General features: G+C 41.0%; 1 protein-coding gene across 3 annotated transcripts in view; it reads left to right on the forward strand.

Moving 5' to 3' along the window:
• The window catches only part of CCDC85A (coiled-coil domain containing 85A), an 81,281-nt gene that overhangs the window by 37,183 nt on the left and 19,712 nt on the right, over positions 1–24,386 (forward strand). The gene's annotated exons all lie outside the window — the stretch shown is intronic.

Below are 24,386 nucleotides of genomic sequence, written 5' to 3' on the forward strand. Positions count from 1 at the left end.
TCTTGAATAGAACCAAGTGAAAGGTTAGTGTTCTCTTGCGTTTGTCATTTCGCTAGAAGTGTAACAAACCCCAGGTAAGGGACTAGGATGTTTTTGTTCTCAGATTAAGTCTGCATGGAAAGTACTGTTCAATTCTTTTAAGTTACTGAACTGCCAAATTATAAACACAGTAGAACACAAGAAGTTCTTATGAATTTTATCTCTTCCATTTTATGATGCACAATATCCTGTCCTTTATTAAGCTCCTGAAGGGACTGACAGTGAGAATCCAGAAGTCTGTTACTGTTCCCAGCAGCCTACTCCATCCCTCATTTATTCGACTTCTTCTGTTTACTAAAAATAGTATCTCTCATCTAGAAATTATGTCATGCTGTCAGGCACACTGCCTGCAAGTAGATGTGGTAGCATCTCTGGGGGCATGCAAAGTGTGACCCCTTTGCTGTCTTTTGAGGGGTACGGTGAAAACGGTATTTTTGTGTAGCACGGAAGTTATTTCCTTTTTCTGCCTATGAGCTCATGTGCATGAGGTAAATCTCATCTAGGACTTCACTGAGGGAGAGTGCATGAAGGTGCTGGAAGGATGAGCAGTGCTTTGGGATAAATTCTAGGTCACAGGGTTTTTTAAATTTTATTTTATTTTACTACTTAAGTTATAAATTTAGAAACTCATTAAAGCTTTGTCCTTATGGATTAGACATACTTAAAACAACTACAGGATTTTCTCTGAAGGATATGATGGAATTTGTTGACAAGATTAAGGACAGGCGAAGGGTGTCATCCAAAGCCCACAAAAGTCAATGAGGAGTTTCACTGTCTGTTAAGGGTTTTGGATCTGGCCGTCAGAATTTTACAGGGGGAGAAAAAAAAAAAGCGCTTATTTTACTTCTTGGTTAAGTAATAATTCATGACTACTTCCTAATAGAAACCATGGGCATTGATTTCCCATAGATTTATGTGTGGTGGTTTATAAGACTAATTTTTATAAATGGTTTCTGTTTGCAGATGTAAGCAATCTCTTACTGCATTGTCTGTACAAATACCATTAAGTAAATGGTTGTTATTAGCAGGTACTTTTGTAAGCTTCGTTTTGTTTAAGCATTTTTTTGAAATCCAAGTATCTGTAAAATTGCAAAATGGGAAAAAAAGTTCCTATCTAAGAGTTCAGATGGCTGAGAAATTGAAAAGATTGCTTTAGAAGGCATCTTAAAAAGATGGACACAGCTCTACAGTTTTGACTATGTAATTCTAAATCCCATTAATTCTAAATATAATTGCATGAAGAGAAAAGATCAGGGAGAAATAGAACTGCATGGAATAAATGTGGGTCTCTTAAATACATACATATACTGCATTGAACTTACTTGCCCTGTAACCTTGTTTAGTCTTACCTCAGGTAATAGATCTCTCTTCGGCAGTTTATTTTTAGAGTAACACCTTTGCCAAGGGAATGTGAAAATTATAATCTTGGAGTCCTATTTCTGGAGGTTTATAACTCAAACATTGAAACATTTACTCTCCGGTGAAATCTGCTGTGAGGTCTCTGGTGTCCTGGCAGGGAAGTTTTTGCTGTTTCATTAACTGCTCTTTGGGTTGTGTGAACTCAGAGGTGGCTTTTCTGAATTCATCTTCGTGTAGGACAGCAGTAGGGGAGGGCGACTGACTGGTGTACCAATGATACTGCTGCTTCTCAGGCTTCTCACTGTTAAGATTTCAGCTGAGAACACGGTTACAGGTGGGAAATGCTGACTGTTGGGCTTAGTGTTCTGCTCTGAAGAATAATTGCAGAAATGCAGAGATGTCTGTCCAGCTTGTGCACTGGCCAGCTATGGCAAATTTCCAATGTCATGCCTTCCCCACTATATTTTGTAACGTAGCCTGTTGTCATGATTTACAGCAGACAGCAGTTGCTGGGAGCTATTGCACCTGAATAACTGGCAATCAGCAAGTGTGTCGCTGCATTTTAAGTGCCCCTGATTTACCTAAGCCTTTTTAGAACCTCACACAAGAAATTATGTTAGTGATAATTATTGATTTTTGCCTGAAGAGCAAGGAAGTTCTGTTACTTCTGTGTGAATTGCAGCTGCTGATTTCTGTTCTTTTAAGTGCTGAAAGGGCTCAGGAGCCTGACAGAGGCTGCCTTTTTCACCAGTGCTTCTTTTGGACATATATTTTTCATTAACCCAAATGTTACAGGATCTAACTTCTTGGCTGTACCTAAATATCTAGGTAGTGAGGATTACATGCACTAGCGATTGGATAGGAAACACTTTTGAAATAAACTGGGATTTCTTGAGCATATAGACCTTGTCCTGGGAGCTGTAATACACAGCTAAACCTTTGTACTCTTAAAGCCAACTTTGTACGTACATGCAGAATCAAGTCGTGAGTAAAACATGCTCAGCATGAATAAAGTTAGCAGATCTGGTCCATCCTTACGTTTAACAAAAGAGCTACTTTAAGTTGCCCTTAAGAAAACTGGATATATGGTAGTTACTGCTGTAAACACGTTATAAACCGTTTATTCATTATAAACTGTTTTGTGAAAGTAAAAATTCTTTCCTGCAAGTGCTTTATTGTTTACTACACTTTCAGTTAAGGGTTTTAAAACATGTATGTGATGCTATTTTCATGAAACATTATTTATTTAAGCTATCTATTAATCTCTTCTTAATTATTCATGTAATTTAAATTTTACATGTTACTGCCACAAGATATAGCTGCCTTTTCTGAAAGAAACGGTGTACTGTCATGTATTATACTTCAGGGCAAGGTTAAGACTCAGTCATTATGTGTTTTATCTGGATTTAAGAAACACAGGAGTCATGAATCTCAATTAATTTTCTTTCCTGCTCCTTTTGACTTTCACATCTGTTAGGATTTTGATGTGAAATACCTACATACTGCAAAATTTGATCTGATGTAAATGTAAAGAATTGTTTAAGCAGTTTACATTTTTATATACTCACCTTGTTTCCGGAAGCTTTTACATCTCCATATAATTAAGAATTTTTAAAACTCTTGAGTTTTCCTCTGACTTTACTGAAATCAAGAGAGATTTTTCCTCATGGCTTCAACGGGAACAGAGCTGGCACTTGTCTGCTGCCTTTGAGAATCAGACCCATAATTTATTAAGCAACAAATCACTGTCAGCATTTACAGTGGGTTTACAGTGAATGTCAGCATTTACAGTGGGTATATAGAGCATTTACACTATAAATATACCCATTAGATTAATCATTACACAAGTGGAAGAGTTACTGTTAGCTTCAGCTGGGACACTGCTTGGCTGCCAGCCAGGGCCGGGCTGTTCAATTTTGGCTAATTGAGGTGGGCTTTTTCTTGGGGAATTTGTCTCGGTGGCATGTGGCTTGCTCACTGTCTGTATGTCAGAGCAGACACCGTTGCAGCTCTGCTGGAAGCAGCAGTATGCAAAGATGGGGTGCCAGGCAGCCCCTTTTACTGGTTGCACCTGAAAGGGAGGAAGAGAGAAATGAAGAGGTCCTGCGATTTACAAAGGAAGCTGTGTCTCAACCCCGGATTAGCATCCATGTTTCCTGATGCCAGTGCCAGTTCAGAGTCTGTTCTTGAGGCCGGGTCTGCTGTCACTTCAGTGAGGCTGTGCTTCTTGACTGGAGTCCCTCTTACAATACCTGGAGCAATTATTAATGCAGTAGTTGTATAGGAAAATACAAACGATGTATGTATTTTGTATGGAATCTATATAACTTGAAGTGAAAATCAAATTGTGATGCAGGTGCTCTGGTAGCGGAAGGAACCAGTGAGAAAAGCAGTGGATGTGCTGCAGCAGGGCTACAAAAACTGTGCTGCCATGTAAAACAGTTATTGTTCTGTGCTGGTGCAGTGCACTTATCATAGAATCCTGGGTTGGATCCTCAAGGATCATCTGGTCCAATGTGTCTTGGCAAAAGCCTGGTCTAGATAAACTGGCCCAGCCCCCTGTCCAGCTGAATCTTAAAAGTGTCCACTGTTGGGGAATCCACCACTTCGCTGGGGAGATTATCCCAGTGGCTTCTTAGCATTCTGTCTTATTTGGGGAGCCCCAGTCAGTGCATTTAGAGAAGAGTACAGTTTTAGTATTAGTAGCTTGAGTTCCACCTAAATGCTGCTATAGGTGTCTGGGTGTTTTAAATCTAACTTGAAACCATAGGCATATGTAGGTAGTAGAAGCACACTGTGATAGGCACACATACATCTCAAAAAGCATCACTCGGTGCTTCAAGGGCAAATATGTCAGGTCCAGCCCCTCAGGAAGAGCTGCGGCTCCACTGTGTTCCTGTTTATTGGAGGCCCAGTGGCTGTGGGCAAGATGTGTTTTCAGAGTGTTGACAACTTTGGTGCAGCTGCAACCAAATCCTTAGCTGACAGCACATCCTCTGAGATGGTGTCATGGACAGTTGCCTGTTAATTCAGTCACTAACTTCACATCTGCTGTAATTTAAAGAAGCTCTTATAGTTGTGGTTTGTTTGTTTTTTTTTTTCTAAAGGTAACCTAGAAAGCTTTTATGATTTTCTGACACAGAAGCCAGAGAGGGAATAAAGAATACGGAGCTTGTCCCCTATTTTTAGGGAAAATTGCTTTTCTTCACACCTGCTTTCATAGAATAATTCAAATAAACAAATCAGGACCAAATTTTCACTCAGCCCCTGCACTTTAATAATCTTATCCATGCAGCTTCCCATCATGGTTCTTTAGGATGGGAACATTGTTTGAACTGTTTTATTACAGGAAATATGTGTCATGAACACATTTATCGTTGTGTTTGTTAAATTTATGATGCTTTCAGAATTAGAAGCCTTTAAAAGAAAATGCCTTAAGTACTTTCTTTCCATGGAGGTAAGTCACTGAGTGAATAATCTTTTAAATGAGTTGAGTAACTACACATTTTCTCTCTGGAGGTGGGAAGAGACCCCAGGAAGAAATATGGGCAATTCCCATTTTGAAAGGAGCATTTAAAGGACGGGATCTGTTCGGGTCCCCGTGCCTACTGCTCAGCTCACCTACATGTGATGTGGGACAGAGGGATGTGCAGTGTAGCTTGACAGATATTACCAATTCATTGAACTGCAGGAAAGAGGGCCCCTCATGTCTTCATACTCCTTTTATTCCTTCCACACTCTATAGCCCCAAATGCAATGGGTTCTTGTAATTCCCATTTGAAAGGGTTATTACTTGCTCCTGTAACAACAGTCATGGTAGGAGCAGATGCACATGAGGACAGTCTTTAAAAATACTCCGGCAAAGCTCACAGATGTTGGTGTTTCATTGGTGCCCAATGCTCAGTGACACGGTTTTCATCCTAAAACTTTCAAGTTGGGCAGAACTTCAGTCTCTGAGAAAACCAGCTCTTGGGTCCATGGCTGGCTGCAAAGCAGGGTGCAGAGAAACAGTCAAAATGGCAAAAGTACAAATGACAGGTCAGACCATAATGCACATGTCAAACCATGGTATGGCCAAATACAGTTCCTTCTTATGCTAGTATTAGTCTTAAAAAAATAGCAGCAGAATGAAGCCTTCCGAAGGAAAAGGCATGCAGAGGAGATCTTTAAATGAATCTTGGCTCAGGTTAGGTTAGTTTTCGTAAAATAATTCATCCACCCTTGGATGTCCTAAATTTTCATCTCTATGGCAATTTCTATGTGTGAGATAAAACTGTTGGTTGAAAAGGAAAGTGCTGTGAAAACCCTGGGCTGGCAATACTGGCATGCAGATGGGTGTTACTTCTCTGTAAGCGCTCGGGTATGCGCTGCCCCTCGTGGTGAGCTTCACCTTGTGGGACCGAGGCTGGCATAAAAGAACATCTTGTGCTGATCTTTAAAATGTTCTGATGAAATCTCTTTGTACTCAGTGTCAGATATTTCATCTTCCAATAGTTTTGGAAAATGCTGAATTAATTCATGGGAATTGACAGTACATTTATTCTCACAGAAAATACAAGACCTACAGCATACTAATATTAAATGATACATACTTTTGAGAGGTTAAATATAGCTAAGTATTAAAAAAGTTTCTGTGCGTATGCTAGCACTTTGAAAAAGACCCTAAGTGGCACACTTGATTGCACTTTTTTAACTCTTGTAACTTGTCCCCTGACTTTTCTTTGCAATGGGATGTATGTTCCTTGGAATGTCATTTTTTCTTATGTATTTTTTTAAAAAAAGTTTGTTTTGCATAAATAAATCTTAATCTTAAATCTTCATTTATGTGGCCTCCATCTTGCTGCATTTTTCAAAGCATATTTGTTTTCTGTGGGTTCTCCAGCTACAAAAATACACAATGTGAATGTCTGCCCCAGGGTCAAAATGATGCTTCTGAGTGTGAAATTTGACAATGTGCATATTTATCCAGCTGATAAACATGTCAAATATAAGAGATGTGTTTGACAAGAAGATAGGAAGCAAAATTTTGAGGACGTGGAGGCGTATGTCCACTCTTAGTGTTTTCCATGGACTTTCAGCTATTTTTGTTGGTGTATCTCTAAGTGTTCAAGCTAATAGTCATGTTGACAGATTATATGATGATGTAAGGAAGTTGCAGTGTAGGGAAAACACTTAGTTACTAATTCTCAGTCTCAGAAATTGTCAGACAAGGACAGTAATGAGAGTGGGATAAAATCTGAAGACTTAATTGTGATCCTTAGCAAGAGTCTCTTCAAGTAAACACAGAGTAAAAACCGAGAAAGTACTTAGGGGTTTGCTAATTATGATTTGCCTTCACAGAGAGAAAACATGTTTTTAAATGTGCATACATAATTTGTTCTAATGTAATAAAAAAGCTATATAAAATAATTATATTGTGGGAGAAACAGTAATTAACCTAGCCTGTTACAGATTTTTTTTTACGGGAGAGAGTTCTACTGGGGATAGCAATCTTATCTTTGATTATGTACTATTATGTTATGAAAACTGCAGTTCAGTCAAACTCATTTTTCATTCAACAGATCTTCAGTTTAACGTAGTATGAGCTTAAACTCGGCATGAAGATTGTCAAAGGTGACATTTCAAATAGACATAATTTTTTTGCAGCCTTTTCACATTGAAGCTAGAACAAATGAATGATAGACATCAAATAATCTTACAGTTAAGAGATATGACTTGTAAAATTTGGGTATTTTGAGTAACAACATCCCTAATTTCTTTTATGCTTGATTAACTTTTATATTGTGGTTCACATGGCCAGCAAGACTTAGTTATAGTGTGAGGCGACTCACCATACTCTTATTAGGAAGAAGAGTTTAAGGTCTCTTAAAAGTCTGTAGCAGCAAGAGCAGCAGGTGAAAGCAAATTGCGGGTGAAAATGTGAACTTAATTAGTAGGTAAAGACTAGTGTTTGGGAAATGACTCTCAGCATGATGAAAAAAATACCAACCCCATAATATTGATTCCAGGCTGCTGCTGAAGGAGACAAGACTGTCCTGGGAGAACTGACCGCAGCCCTGCTTTGAGGCTGCAACTTGCTCTGTGAAGCTTTTTTTACAACTGGGCAGGGGGTGAGGGGAGTCCAAATTTGTCCTTAGTTTTAGTCCCCACTTTGGGTATATAAATTGACTAATATGTAAATTCTGCAAATGTACAGTCATGCCTCCCCTGGGTCATGGGCAACCCCTGGAGTTCCGGGCAGCATTGCCCCAGAGAGCAGCATGGGTGCAGCTGAACTTCTGCTGACTTGCAGAAAGGGGGCGCAACAGCCTGCCTGAGGCGTATGTATCACTACCCACAAATAATCAAAATATCAACAGTATATAAATACACTATTTATCCATGTTTCTCTGCCCAGGAGTACAACTAAACTTTGATCAGATCACACCCCCCTTTGCCAGTTGCACTGTGTTCTGCTGTTTGTGTGTGCAGCAGAGTAGCTCCTTCCTTTCTGCCTTGGCATCATCTGTGCCCAACTGAGCAGTGGGCTTGGCCAGACCCGTGGTTTGTGCCCCGTTATGCTGCCTCTTAGTTCGTGTCTGCTCCAATATCAGTCCTCTCCAAAGTTATGTGACCCATTTTACTGCACTGTAAAAAGCAATTAGTGGCAATACACCCTGCCAGGGGTGGCAGAACGGCTGGTCACAAAGATACACATCAGCCAGGGGAAGTAGAAGTTGAACTCCCTTTTAATTTGTACTGAGACATTAACTGTGAGTTAAGAACCAGCACTATTTAACGAAATAGGTCTTTAATAGGTCGGGGGGGAATGACTGTGTTTAACACATAGGAAAAAGTAAGTGGTGTATCTGATTGGATTAGTGGCAGATTTAATCTAGTGTATTACTCTGCTGATTCAACAGTTTGTCTTAGTTAGTTAGTTTAGAACCAAAGTGATTTTGTCTTGATATGTGATCTCTTCAATGCACTAAATGAACTGTAGGTTGTATGGGTTTGATCCATTGTTTCAGTGACAGAAGGAATTTGAGAAGGTTGCAATGTACAGTATGAGAAATTACTATTTTATAGTGTGGGAAACCTTTTCTTTGACAGGAAATTTCCTCAAATGTGATCCCCAAGTAGTAAATGATAATTTGCAAAGACATTTGAATATCAGCACTTACTATATGATTTGTGAAAACTTGTGTTTTCCATTATATTTTCCCCACCTGAATCCAAAGGACAAATATCCTTTTTTCTGTAAAGACATTTATCTGAATCAGCAGATCTGACTGAATGTTTTTATGACATGAAGATAAAAGACTATGTAAATAGGTTAAGTGTGGGCTGAATTTTAGTCTTGCTTTTGTGGTAAAAGCATCTTGCGACTTCATGAGTATTTTTAAAATTGAAAGTCAGATCATAACTGCCCTGCATTGGTGCTAGGTCAGTGTGTTAAACCTCTAAACACTGATGTGTCACTGATTAAAGATTAGGAGAACTGATTAGGGTCATAAAGCAGTAGGTGTCTGTGATGGGTTGTCCTGTTCCTAGGACAGGAGACAGGTAGGATCTGAACACCTGGGGATTATGGATTAAGGCACTTTTACCAAATTCATAGAAATGGACATTTCTACACATCCAAATGTCAGCTCTAGGCTCAATCAGTCCAGGAAGCATCGCTTACCACTACTGTACTACTGTGGAGTTGAGCATGAACACTTGCTGATGTGCTTTGGAGAGAGAAACAGAATTTCTGTTTGGTTAGAACCATCAGTTCTGCTGGTAGTTTTATTTGTATGTGTGAACATTTATATACAAGTGGGGAAAAAATGGTTTGCAGATGAAATTTCTGTATTGATCAAAATACCAGAGATTAAATCTGGCTAGTGCTTAATATAAACACATTGTGCAGTTGCAGAGTATATACTCTTTTTTTTCCCCAGTTTTTTATGTGTTATTGTGAGAACTCAGTTATGATGGAAGAGTCCGCACTTCTGTTTTTGACACTGTAAACTACAATTATAACTATCTTACACGCGAATACAAATATTTTTAATAAAACAGAGTAAAATGTCATTTTTGGTAGTACTGCATCTATTGTTGCAGTCAGTATGGTACTTAACAAGTGTGCAGTCATAAGAGCTTTCAACAAAGAACACTTTCAACTTATTTTAATGCATTTATTTTATGGTTCTGAAATGTACGTAGTTACCAGCTGAGGAAAGAAACTGGTTAGGTGGCACCATCAGTGGATATTATTTTGGCTTTGACAAGGGCTAGTAGAGAAAAGTAGGAATTGACATTGTATAGCAAGCATTTCTGAAACAAAATTGGCTATTGCCAACATTTGACACATTCAGTTACAAATGCTTTGATGCTTAAGGGATTGTAGACTTTCTTTGGAGGTAATGGATGACTTGAAGAAAACTGTATAGGAAAAAAAAAATCACTTCTTTTTAAGTTTACGGGGAATTCTTTACAAATAATACAAGAAACATTGTGTTCATGTTAAGAATAAGGCAGTAAAGATGAGGTGATTTTCTGAAAATAATTTAACTTACTTACTTCCTCTGATTTTACTTTTCCAAAAGGGTCTGCATTCCTCTGACTTCCACAATGAGATTTGTCTCACTTGTTAGTTCAAACTGAGGTCAAGTTTCCTTTCTCCAACTCTGCCTCCCTCTCTTGCTCTGTTCCATTCTGAAAGCTTCAAATCCAAGTGCGAGTCTACCCTGTAATCTTTTTCTAACCAGAAGATCCAGTCCTTTTGAGACCTGACCCTTTACTCTTGTATTCTTCTAAGACAGAGCAATGACTTGCATGTTCCTGCTTAACACAAGTATAAGCATTTTCATCAAAATCTAAAATGTCCTTGGTAAGAATGGTAATCGAGCAAATCTGGAAGTTGACAAAAGACTCTTTTTGTTTCTGGTATTTCTTGTAAGGAAAGCTGGTGTCTGTTCAGTGACCAGTCTGAAATAAAAGGGTGGTCTTTGAGCATTAATTGCCCTGGAGCAGTGTCCTGGTCACAAGATCATCACTGCATTTGGTATCTACGGTTGAAATTCTTGTGAGGTCAGAACCAGTCAAAGCTCAGGGGTAGATCAGTCTTAGAGGAAACGGTGTTGCTGCACATTGGGGTGCTTCTCCATTCAGCTGAAAGTGTTGCCCTCAACTGCAACAGCGTTCAGTCATGTTTAGATGACTCTTACATAACACTCCTGATGTTTAGGTGACAATGATAAATGTTTCATTAAAATGTTGGCCAGGCAGCTCCAATTCTTTTTTACATATAAACTCCACCATGGTTACCAAAGTCATAAGCCTGGTATAACATTGTTGATAAGTCTTGGACTTTTCCTTTTCTTTCATCTTGGGAAGCAGCCCTTGAGTCAGGGGTCCTGGGATTGTGGGTATTACTGAGAAACCTGGAGTTTGCCTCTTAAAGCAAGCTGAGTTAGTTTATAGAAAACCAAAGCAAAACAGTGATATCAAGAGCGCTCTCTGCCTGTCGTAAGAGCAGGCAACAATTCCCTTTGTGGGGAATACAGAACTCCAATCCTCTGCCCATCTCCAGTATCAAATGCCAGGTCAGCACTCTGTTCAGTGAAGTTAACCCTTTATAGCATCCTTGTATCATTGACTAAACAAAGTACTTGATTCAAACCAGAAAGAGTCTGTGGCCTTTAAATACCCTTCCTCTAGCCACCACACGTATTCTGTGACTGTAGCACTTTTTTTGCTGTCTTATACAGTGTAAATTGTTCCTGTGTTCTGTCTGTGGAGCCAGGCCTCTGGTCATGATATAACAAATATTCTCAGCAAAACTCAGCCAGCTGCATTGGCTGCCCCTGCAAGCATTCCCTTAACAAAGAGCAAAAATGAAATTTAGGCATATTGTGATTCACTGAAGTGGAAGGACACTTGTAACAAGCAGGTATGGGAACAGGAGGAGACAGAGGTGGAAAAAATGTCAACTCACTACCACTTGCCAGTCTGTGAAGTAGTTTAGAGATGTGTTAAATGTCTTTTTTACTTTTGTCTATAATAGTGGGACAAAAAACCCCAACAAACCAACCCCACCCCCCAAAAAATCCCCAACCAAAACCCAAAGCAGGCAGTTCCCATTACTGCTCTGCTAGCTCCAGTTGCCACCCAAGTGCTTTCATCTGCTGAATTCTGTTTGTCTGATGAAAAATGATGGAACTTGCCACTCCACTGGAAGAGTTCAGTTCTGGGCAGCGTTGGATCCTGAGGACTCAAGAAAAGGTTATCTCAGGTGTGTGAGAAAATGGTGTTTTCCTTATAAAGTAGAGGCTGTCCCAGCTGTGCTGGCGGCTGTCAGTAGAGAGTCATGTTGCCTTTAGCTGCTGCTCTGCCTGATAATTCTGCTGCTGCTGCTTGTTGTTGTGGAGCTCCATTGAAATGTGTTTATGCTACAGGAAAGACAAGCTTATAATTTTCCTGAGCTCCTGGCACATTTCCAGGAAGAAGTTGTTTTGTGTGTCAACTGTTCCTGGAGTCAGTATGTTGTAATTGCTGCTATTAGAAGAATGGGAGGAAAGGAGATTCCTTATACTCTCCAATCCCATGCTTTTGAGTTGTTTTGGGTTTTTTTTTTTTTTTAGTCTTTGTTAAGGCTGGAAGTTTCTGTTGAGTTTGTGAGCTAAAGACAGTTTTGGTAAACTGATGGATGCCAGACAGTTGTTACCATCTAGGAAATGCCAGTGGGTTGCTGGCAGCCATCTTCTATATAAAACCTCTTGCCATATTTAGGGACTCGGGTGACACTTAACTGTAGCATGACAAATCTTGGTGCGATGGTACCTGGGGTGAACAGGTTTCCTTCTTGTGCACAAAGTGATGTAAATGAAGTAATGTAGGCTCAGTGATCAAGATTTTGTCCTGCCATTTTTGTAGGTTATCCTGATGAATGGCAGGAAGTAACAGTGGGAGATTGAAGCAAGTTGTCAGGCTTCACAAAAACCACAGAAATGGAGAATGTAACCCTCTTGTAATAATTTATTACTACAGATCTTATGTTTATGTCCCAAGTCACATGAAAAATGTTGTTCATAAACTTAATTTTGGTCAAATTGTTTTTCTATTTTTGCCAAAATTTTCTGTAGAAGCCCACAGCCTTCTTTTGACCATATCCACTTTCAGCAGCGAAAAGGAAACAAGGCATTCCTGGGATTATTATCAACATTCCTTTGTCTCCGCAGGGCAGGAAGCCAAACTGGATTGTTTTAATGGCATTTTTCTAGCCTTAAACCTCAGAGGCTATCTATATTTTTCAGTTTCCTTCAGAAATTTGAGGATGCTGTCTGCATTTCGTTACAGCAGCTACCCTGACAGCTCATTTATACACTTACTCTACCTTCCTTGCCCTCAGCACTTTAGTATCTGAGCTCATCCCTGTGTAACAAAATAGTAGATAGCCTGGTTTTGTTGTCTTTTTAATATGACTTGCGGTGGTCATATGTAAGTAATATAATCTGATTTGTAATTCCCCCCTGACTGTTTTACTTGTAGGTTTGCTTCAGTCTGTAGTTACAGTCACGTCTGTCTTTTATTGCTCAGAACTCTGGGAATAATTATGTCTTTTTGTCTTCGTTCTGAAAAGTCTCAGGAGATGTTGTCCTAGTTTGCAGCTGCTAGGAGAGTAAAACGTTAGTATTTTTATTTATTTTATTTCACAACATTATTATAGTTCAGTTTCAGTATTAGCATTAATCAGGTAGACATGATAACTGTAACTGTACTGTACCACCTCCTCAGGAAATACTCAGCTAAGGAGTAAAAATCTCTCTGCTCTCTTTTTGCCTGCTGAAGGAGCAAATTTTTAGTCCTTGTAATTCTATAAAAGAAGGTTTCAGATTATGTCCATGTCTAATAACTCCAAGGCAAGTAGTGAATGAAAAGACCTTCACCTCACGTGCACACTCAAACACGTGCAGTCTTGATTTTTGATGTTTGGGTCATTATTCTGTGTGCTCTGTGTAGTGTGAGAGGGACCTGGTGCTGAACAAGGCAAGGAAGGGCCTTGGGAGGTCGTGCAGCCCCTCTCCTTGTGCCAGGGGCAGAAGGATTAGTAATGAACTCTCTGTTGAAATCTCAGCATGAAGGACATGACAGTTTCCAACAGCCTTTGTAACCAAAATCCTTGTTCAATTATTTTTATGTTTGGGGAGAGGAAATAACGTAAATTGCTTTCCCATTAGTGAAGTAACCAGGAAATAAACAGAGGAGACCTTGTTTAAAATATTTGTTTTGTTCTGATGATGTAGATAAGCAGCTGTGAGAGCTCTCAAGTTTGACTGCTCTGTGAGTCATTATAAGCTTTGTCTGGATGTCGAAGCCCCTTGTGCCACTGAACAAAGTACTGTATCCCTGCAGATGAATGCAGATGATTTAAAAACTTGCAGAATTATTGCAACTTTACCATTTTCGGTTTCCAGAGTGCTTCCTATATTTGACTGATTTCATCCCGTTGAATTAAATGGTACTTGAAACATAAAAGGAGAAGAAGGTGCAGGGGCAGCCAGCAACAGTGCCATCATTTCGTATGTTTAAGAGACACCTCAGAGTGGGACGTGCAGATTCAGAAATGGCCTCTTTATGTGTCTGGTGGCCGGGTTGGCAGCAAAGATATACAGGTGACTTACTGTCCTTTAGTTAGGGCTGCTTGGAGATACATTTGAATCTTTCTCATAAATGTGTAGAGTGTGGTAAAGTGAAAGCACGTCATTAACCTCTTTGACTACGAAGATGACCACATCACATTAAAGCCCAAGGATTAGTTTCACTAATAAAAGCCATATCCATGGAGGGGCTGCCACGTCTGCTGCCCTGGGACCTGTACAACCTATATGGCATCACTGGAGAAATCTGTTATGCTGACCAGGAAACAGGCAGCTCGTTATTGAACATGCTGACTTAGGAAAGCTCAGCTGGTGTTGCTACAAAGGCATTGCAAATACACGACTAGCAGAAAGGGAGAGATAGCACAAGGGGCTCAGCCATCGTTTGCTGGGTCTGGGAGGTATATCGATACACAATCATTGATAGCTTTAAAGCAGACAAATGTATATAGTGCAGCCTGTCAGTAATGATACATGCTGTTTTGACACCTGTGTTTGAGATGACTTCTAAATTCTTAATGCCTTAAACAGCATCATGTTAATTTAATAGTAGCATATTATGATTGCAGTGAAACAACAGTGAAAAGGGACTGAGAAACCAGAAAACTGTATTTATGTGGTGCATTTGGTTTCCTCTGAATCCCTGATAAAACATAGGTTCCTGTTTTTTATGCCTCTCACAAGTGTTATTGTTCTGAATCTCTTAATGATGTGGTTTTATATCTGTGTACTTTCCCAAAATAAAATGTAGTCTTTGATTAGTTCTAAGGCCCAGGAGCAGTGTAGTATACAGCCATAGTGATCTCGGGGAAGGCAGAAGGGCAGCAGGGCAGGGAAAAATGTGGGCTCAGGGTAGAGATAACCATATGTCTGACCACGTGAATGGGAATATGTGTAAAAGGTGCCTAAACCCTGTCCCTGGGAGAGCTTGAATGCCTAAAAATGCCATGTGGCAGGGTTTGGCATGTAGCACCCCACTTCCCGCTGCCTGACAGCCACCGCCCCAGCTGTGGTTCTGAAGAAGCCATGGGAGTGAGATGATGAGAGTCTCACTGCAATCATTGCATAATCTCAGCATCATATCAGGACTCCAGAGCTAGTGGGTCAGCTCTGCAGAAATTAAGGAAATAGAGGTGAAGCTGGGGCAGGATCCTGCATTAGGTGGGTGCCTGCTCTGCTTTGGTACAGGCACCTCTGTGCCCCTGAGGTTGGGTTTGTTCGGGGTACTTAGAACATGCAGGGGACATCTGCAGTTTTCCAGAGTGCTGAAGCAGTGTAGAAAGGCGCTGATTTCAGCCAGAGCTGGACATTTAGACTGATTCCTGATCTCTGAGATCCCTCTTGGAGCTTTCCTCTTCCAGGGATTTTGTCTGGAGACGTGGGTGCTCCAGCTGAGGAAGAAGCAGCTGAGGCTCTTGTGTTACGTGGCCTGGCAAGACAGACCATTGGAGATGTCAGTACCTACAGATAATGACGTACTCACACTGATAGATTTTCTGCTTAAACGTCATGTCATTTGAATACTTTTTTTATTACTCCCTTCCACAGTCAGCCCAAAAAGGTCTTATAGAAGAGACGGAGGCTCTACAGACAGCCTTCTCCTCTGCTATTGTATAGCTGCCAGCATGAAATGGATAGTTAATTTTTCCTCAGAATTAGGTTCTGTGCTGAGATTGCCGGTGGAGTAATTTTACAAAATGGTCATCTTTCCTGCTTTGAATGTGACCAGAGTCAGTAGGGGCAAGAAGGCTCTTTAATGGGCTGTGGGAAGCAAGAGGGTGGTTTCAGTCTTGAGGACATACTTAATCTTGCAACATCTTTTACTCGATTTAATAGCCTGTCCTACATCTTAATCATTCTGTGTAGAGAAATTAATCCAAAGACCCCTTTTGTCCTGAAAGTTTTAAATCTTCACTGTGTTTTCCCACATTAGTCTGTCTTCCTCTGGCTTCCCCAGCTTCTGCTCTCACCTGATCTCAGGAGTGCTCCTTATTGCTCATCCATAGAGGTGGGTAATTGTATACATCTAGCTTCTTTTTCCCTTGGACACCTGCCGTTTTTGTCGTTTTCCCTGCTGTGTTTACCAGTAAATGTCCATCCTGTAATAAGACGCTCAGGATTTTGGGGAGGATGTTCTCCTACTTCTTTCTGGGTAGTCAGAGCATCCCTGTGCTGCAGTTGGTGCCTCTGGGATGAGATGCCTCACTGCTGCCAAGTGCTGATTACGATCCCAGATGGATCTCTTGGCCACATGGGCAGCCTGCCCTGGGCTGCAGGATGCCTGCAGCCACATGGGAATGCTGGAAGTTTTGATGCCTTGGTTTCTAGAGGCGAGAGGTATGGGTGTCCCCCATTGCCCTCTCTTTCCACCTGGTGATGAGGTCTGGCCCTCGCAGCCCTGGGCTCCGTGTTGTCTTCCTGTCGATTGCTACCCGTCATGCCCTTGTGCACATGGCACAGAGACTGATGGACAGGTCTGAAATTCCAGCTTAGATCTCATGTTCATTAGAAAGTATGACTCATTATTCCAATATGGAATTGTATATTGGCAGAGCTTGTAACACAGCTAGTAAGAGTGAACATAAAAGACTCCTGATCCTCTCAGCAGCTTTTCCTGTACCCCGGAATGGCAGAGTCCCAGAGATACTAGCTGAATTAAATCCTGCTATCTTCTTGGGTTATTGTTACGTGATACTTTTCCCCTGAAGGCTGGGTGTGCCAGGCATTGTTCTGCACGTGGGAGATGCTGTCGCCACGCTGGCTCTTGGCAAGGCTTCGTGCTGCTGCCTGCACACACACTTCACTGCAGGATGCTTCTGTGGCAGGAAACGGAGCGGCTGCAGGATGGGAAGTGAGCTAAGGAGCTAGAAACAGCCTGCAAGAGTGGCTTCACTCACCCTCTTGCTTTTGTGGCACTGCCAGCTGCCCAAATAGCTCTTGAAGTTGTGATCGGATGGTTGTCCGGTTCTCCCAGGGGAGACTTCCTCACGGGAGGCCTCTCTGAGCAGGGAGATAAGTAAGGAGTCAGGACTCCCTGACACAGCTGGCTGAGTGCCGTGGTCTGCAGCCTGGGAACAGTAGGATGCAGTCAGCTGCCATACGCTTACAGTTCGTGGTGTCCAGTTTATTTAACGGTGTATGCAGCTACGGGATCCTTCCCACCTTTTGCCTCTCCATCCAGACTTGCCCCACATAAACCCAGAATGTGGACTGTGGGTTTCACTCACACAAGGAGATGCCTTACCAGGGAGGAAGAGTGTGGGTTGGTTGTTCCTCCACATATGGATGTGGCTGTCAATCTTTGTTGTGAGTTTTGGCATCTGTTTTGTAGTTGTAGCAAGAAAAAGTGTGTGTGCTGTTGTTCAGTGGCTTCAGTAACGTGAAAGCTTCTATTTCTGCTTTCCCAAGAACATAATTTGAATTTAGTTTTGAGTCACACAGATAGTAACCCCTGAAAAGGGAGTTTACAGGCTGGATAACTGCCTCCTAATGAGGCAGTAAATGAGCATAAAAATGATTCATAGGTTTGATCTGATGCAGAATTCCTGGAGATGCAGTTTTCAGTTTTGGACTATTGCAGTCTTCCAAGGGGAAGCCAATATAATTATTAACTAGAGCTTGCTGTACCAGTACTGAAATTCTCAACCAAACTAACTTTTCTGCAGTATGTTTCTTCAACATCTGATGATTAGACCCTGTGAAATAGAATTCTGTGTGGTAAGGAAGGTGGCTGTGAGCATCCAAGGGGAGTTGCGGGGGTGATGAGGGACCTTTAGTGCATGTATTCAGCACCTCAGTCAGCTCGACCCTCTGATCCTCTGCTTTTTGAACTAATACTGCTGTCGCTGGGAAGCTTTATATTTTCATTTATTGGTTATTTTTTTAAAATTTCATTTTGTGGTACTGCAAATGGTCATGTAATGTGGGCAGAGCAGAACTGGGAGAAGCTGGAGGCGGCTCTGTGGATGCACGAGGCCATGTAAGCACGCATGGTTTCACACCGTCCATGTGTTTGCAGGGGACCCAGGGCCTTGTGAGCAAGGGATCACTTCACAGATGCAAACCAGCATGATCAGGAGGCACTGGTGTAAAGTCAAAATATTTTTTTGCCTATTTCTTTCAATGTATCAGTAGTGAAACCCTCCCTTATTTATCCCTGTGAGCCAGTGCCCTCATCTACCTTCCTTCCCTAAGCAAAGCTATTCTGAGGCTTGTCCTTTCCAGGCTTTCAGTTGATTTTGCACAGGAGCCCACTGGACACCCCTCCTGTACAGCTGCTGGATGTGCCTGCAGTTGGGGGACTCTCCTAAGTATCACATGAGGGCACCGTGGCAGAGGGACAAACCCAAGCAGTTAACTCAATGGAGCTGATAAGGATTTTACCAATCATAAACCACAGAAAATCAATACCAGAACAAGCTAACAGCCAGTGGGAAAGATTTTAGCAATAGCGTAATGGGTTTGATTTTCTCAGTTTTCATCAATAACGTGGCAAATGCATTTAGCACAGGGTGAAGTGGAGCTAATGGGATATCAGGCAGGCCAGCAAGAAAAGTTTTGTTGTTGTCACCTCTAGCACCAGAAAAACCCAAACAAACCAAGGTTAGTGTTACAGCAGACCATTAGTGTGACAGTGTTACCCAGCTGTTAGCAAGAGCATTATGGGTAGCTTCAGGAAATAAAAGCTTACCTTGTCTGACATATGATAGCATTTTTTGCTAGTCCTGTAGTCGAATCCTTTTCTTCTGAGAGTTTTTTAAACCTTTTTTTAAGCTTCTTTTCTTTTTTTTCTTTTTTTTTTTTGTTTAGACAAATTCATTTGGAAATTTTGTGGCACGCTAAAGCTAAACATGCAACAAACCCTCCAATAAATGCCAACCTAAATCAGTAAAGTTCTTAAGTGGAATCCAACCCTGTATTTTTAGTAGGTTGTGTCACAGGCAGCATTTTGGTGACCTTGGGCGTTCCTTGGGTGCCCTCAGCAAGGGTGAAACCCCCAGGTGCTGCCACAGCAGAGCAATGCCTGTGCCTCATGACGTGGAACCGTGTGCCCAGCAGCCTGGTTGGCCCAGACCTGCTCTCTCCAACTCCATAATCCACAGCATCAGACTGGCATTTAAATCCAGACAAACGTGAATGCATCGGCAATCTCAGTCAGGCAGCATCGATGAATCATTAAAGGCACAGCTAGGGCTGCCTCGAGACAATAAGAAGTCGGTTTTTTTGTAAAAATTTGTGATTGAAAGCTTCTGCAACTGAAAAAACACTATTTTTATATGAAATTTGTGTAAAAATGTCTGATTACAGAGATAATGTAATTAGCACGTGTTTCTGGGTAATGTGTGCTGGAAAGGGGAAACACGGCACATGTTGCCTGAGAAAACTAAGTGGCAGTGGTAACGTTGCATTCTGGATGTTTGAACTAGCATATGTAAGCTTTTCCCTTTTCTAGGATTCAGTTTTGAAATACTTGGTGAAGTAGCTAAGCTTAGCTAATTATATTTTTAATTACAGGGAGAAGTCAAGAAGTGCTGGATCTGTAATCACAAGAAATCTCAGCTTGGGGTGGGAAAATTTCACACAACAGCAATATTGAGAGATGCAAAGCCTATTTTAATGCTAATGCTACGGCGTTTGCTGTCCCAAAACTTTCTGAGAGTATGTGTCTTAGTGGTAAATAGTTCCTAAATATTCTGGTGAACTGAGTAAAATTTTGCCGTAAGCAAACATCCTTCTGTCTGCGTGATAGCACTAATCCTAATGTTGCTGTGTTACAGAGGAATTTGGCTGCACTTTAATAAGAAGTTCTCCAGCACTTACTTACTCAACAGGAGCGTTATGTAAGATGTGCAACCAGAGTAGAAAATCATAGAAGACAGGGCTAAAAATGACCTTCAGAGGTTGTCTGATCCTGCCGCTGGGAGACTGGACACTGCCAGTATAAACACTGAGCAGCTTCACCGGTTCAGAGATGCAGGTGGTGTAAATGTGCGTCGCTGTAAATCCAACAGCATGAGGTATTTTTCTCTTATATTCAAACAAGGTAGCTGAAGGGGGATAGATTTTGGTAATAACATAATTTATCATGAATATTAATACTGAAGTATTAATTAAATCAGATGACTAGGAATTATAGGACAGGGAGCTACTTTGCATGTCATTGGATCTGCTCCCCAGTTAGTACAAGAGTTACCTTCCATAAATGTATGGAGCTGTCAGTTAATTACAGGAGGGTTTAAAGTAGCCCTTGCGCAGCCTTGTTTTTCATCTTCCATTTATTGAAAGATTATTTAGTTTTCATTGCAGGATGCTGGGTTTGGATTTGAATGACTAAAATCCGATTTGAGATGCAATTATTATATTCCTGCCAACACAGTGCTACAGGAAGAGCAGCATAACAAATGACTTTCCCTGCTGAAGTTGAATATACCTTAACTGAACCTTCATTGCCATACATCAAAGTATCACTGCACATAACAAGCTGAATTCTTTGCTGAGGTAAATTGTTTTCAGTTTCCTTCATTTATACCTTAAGTGTTTAGAATACGCATGCTGGGATGTGACAGCTCTCTGGATTCTGGTGACCTCCTTTAGGAACATGAATACCAAATAGAGCTGAGCCAGTGGAAGCAGAAAATGTTGATGTTAACAGAACCAAGGTGATGTTTGCAGCATTATCATGAAATTGTGTTTTTCCATTTTCTGGCTGTGAGGCTGTAAGGACTGTCTATCGCTGCTTCAGAGCAGCCTTCTGTCCAGTGTAGCATCTTGTCTTCATGGTGGCCATAACTTCATAGCTAGGGATCAATGCAAACAGTATTACTCTCTTTTCCTAATACCTCTACCCTTCTGAGTATTTTCAGCTTGGAGGATCTTGCTCTACTTCCTCTGGGATGTCTACTTTACTCATCCACTGTATTACTAGTTTTCTCCAAAGTTAAAAGATTTTCTACATATTTTTTCAACTTCCATGAAGCAAGTAGCATCTTTTGCATTGATGGGTTTGTCCTTTAAAGTTAGTCCAAAGGAGGTCTGTGGAATCCTCATGTTCAGTTTTTGCAGACAACTATTATAATTGGGAATCACTGTTTTTTAGAAATGCAGAAAAATGGAATTATGGTCATTGAGTTAAAGCACTCCTTGTGTATTACTTTCTAGGTCTTTCTAGGTTTATATCAGTACTAGAGGTGTTGCATCTTCTACTCTTTCTTTACTTCAAATACTTCCCTTGTCATTAGCTAAAATCGCTTCCATCTGCCGTATTGTGCTTATTACTCAAGCTCGTTGGAACAAGTACAAGCGTAGGTTGAACTTTGCTTTCTGTGGGGTTGTGATCTGTTTGCTTTGCAGAGAGCTAATAGTAGCGTGAAGGACCTCTTTAAGAAGTTCTCCAGTGCAATATTACAGTTGCCTGTGAGTTACAACCCTCCAGTCTCTGAAAAAAAAACCAAACCCAGGAAAAAAAAAAAGTATCAGAATTTAACGTGGCACTCTCAGCCATTCTGAAGTAGCAGAGGATAATCTAGCTTAAAGAACATTATGAATTACTTGATAGACTGAGATCAGTGACAGTCACGCAAAAACAGATAAAGCCAAGGCACAAATGTGCCTTTGGCAGCAACATAAGAGTCTGATTGTTTGACATAACCCCAAAATATCTACTAGCTTCAAGAGTGTGGATGTCAAAAGAAGAAAGAGATCAGCCTCGTAAATATTGATGTTCTTTAGTAACATGTTAGAGCGACAGATGTGGAGAAAGGGTGGATTGTCGCTGAATTTCCCTAAAAGCAAGATATTGGAAAAGAGTTTTACTTTCAGCCTTGGAATGAAGCACCACATGGTGAACACATTTTCAGTGATGCTAAAAGCATGAGAAGCTCACCTAAGCGCAAGCAGGGAAGCTGATTTGGTAGGAGACCATTCCTGAGGAGGAGAATTGTTCAGAATTTGTTGCACCCGTAGAAGTGCCTAGTGAAGGAAGATGGGAAGGAGAGGAAGTAATGTAACCAAGAAGCCCACAGCTGACCAGACTGGTAGTTTGGCTACTGCAGTGTCACATCTCTCTGGTTAGATCTTGTTTAAATGTGGGCCCAAAGTAATTGTTTGTCTGTTTTTATTTGAGTATGTGTTTGAGCTCAACATAGTTAACAGTTTCTGAACTATTACCCAGAACATAGTAGTTGGGCTTTTAGGTTGTTAATACAGCTGCTGCTTTTTCCTGGTTGTGTTCTCCATAGAGGAAGCTCGCCAGATTTGTGTTTGGAAGTTTACCTATAAGCAGTCTAGAACTCAAGTTTAAGATTCTGCAAATAAGGGAGGGCTTTTCTGTGTGCTTGCAGCTCTGGGAAAATGAGCAATGTGAGATAAATCTGTTTGGGGAAGGATAACACACAAAAGCTTTTATGACTAATGACATCAGCTAGGGATCATCTTGTTTGCGCAGGTTATGTTTCAGAGCAGTGGTTGCCTGACACATTGTAGCATCTTATTAAATGCTTTATTATAAGACAACAGTAATGTTGTGGAAGTGATGCTACATTTCTGTAGTGCTTTCCCTTTGGGAGACATTTGTTTTCAGCTCAGATAAAGAAGCTGAAGCATTAGTTCATCATCAGTTCATTCTGCTTCGGTTTTAAATTGCTTAATTGTCTTGTGAAAATTTGCTTGAAATGACAGTGGGAGTGGTAGCAGGTAACTATTTTGTGGATGGCATTTTAAGATTTGCTCTTGATTTAGAGCTCTTTACTGGTCTCCAGGCTGATTAAGAATAGATGGATCATATAGGCCTTCTCATAAATACTTTTAAGATGGAACTTTTTTGTTTGGTTGGGTTTTTTTAAAGTTTGGTGACACTGTTTCACTTTGTGTATTTTCAGTTCCGCTGTCTCTTACATCCTTGACTGCCTTTTCTTACTCTTTTTTCCCTCTAAGCTCATAGCATCACAGCATAAATATATTAACAGATACTGAAATATATATGCGTCTAGTCTGTGTGTCAAGAAGACAGACATAAATAAGGATTCGCTAGATCAAGACTTTGGTAGATGACCTAATTTTCTGTTTTAATCAGATTACAGAAGGGGATTTAAATAACTCTTTCACACTTTAGAAGGGTTAACAGGCACAGATTTCAGCCCAAACCCTCATCTGGTATGAACTGGCATTGGGAAGTTGTGGAGTTGTGTGATTTGAAGAAGCAGAGATCTCAGCTCTAGACTCCCAACATGTGAGCGAAGGAATAAAACTGAGAAGCAAACTTTTGCAAGAGGTATACATCATATTTGGAGCTAATTAGTGGTAAAACAGAAAATCACAAAAGACCCGGAGCTGAAGAGAATCCAGAAGAGAGCTGGTGTGAAGTGGGCTGGTTGGCACAGCTGGGAAGTTGGACTTGAGCATGAAGGCTGAGCCCAGACTAACAGAGGAGTGGACTTGTAACCAAGGAATTTAGAGAAGGCTAGTGCCAAAGAATGGACCTGCTTCAGTCCCTCTGAAAAGATGGCTCTACAGAAACCATCTGATGTAGAAAACAACAGGGAGAAGAGATGAGATGTGCTGGGAGCTGTTGCCTATGCTAATGGCCATAATGGTGAGGGAGCTTCTGTGGCTCCTCCCAAAAGTGCTGCTGCTGGGAAGGAAGCTGATTTGATGGGCGGGACCCTGTCGTGTACAGTTAATTGAATAAGCTGTTCATCTTCTAAGTGCTCATCTGAGCTAGGATTAGCGACTCTCCAGAGATGCACCCATCACTAGCTATGTAAATCCTTAGGCAGAAGAGCATGCAGGACCTCAGATTACCTCTTTCCTTTTATTGTACAGTGCTATGTTTAATCCAGTGCCTTGCTGTGTATGAATCATTTTTGACAAGTTACTGTGTGTTGTCTTCATGTTGTGTAAATTCCCGTGCACAATCTGGGCGTGCATATTTTAGCCTACTGCAGTCTTGTAAGAGCAGTAAGTGACACCTCATTTCCCATCACCTTTATTTTATGGGCAGACTGGCGTGGTGATTAGGTATCGGAAGAAACTGGTGCACAATTTCATCTGTCCATTTAAACCAGCGAACAACTCTGTTGTCAATGCAGCTTTTCAGGATTATATCAACTGACAATACCGATACCCGTGGATTCTGTACCATTAATCATCAGAGAATTTTACTAGTTATGTGGTAGTTTGAGTACAAATATGTTACTGGAATTGACATCTCAGAGAAAGTTGAGTAGATCGTTGAGTCAGGAGCGCGTTCGTGGTGAACTTCCATCTAGATACAAGGAGGTACGAGGGTAACAGCAGTGTTTCCACACTGAGAAGACATCTTTTCTCTTCCACTTGAGTGCTACTTTCTCAGGCATGTGTTTCGTT

The sequence above is a fragment of the Athene noctua genome, chromosome 1 (assembly GCF_965140245.1).
Source record: "Athene noctua chromosome 1, bAthNoc1.hap1.1, whole genome shotgun sequence".
Classification (NCBI taxonomy): Eukaryota; Metazoa; Chordata; class Aves; order Strigiformes; family Strigidae; genus Athene; species Athene noctua.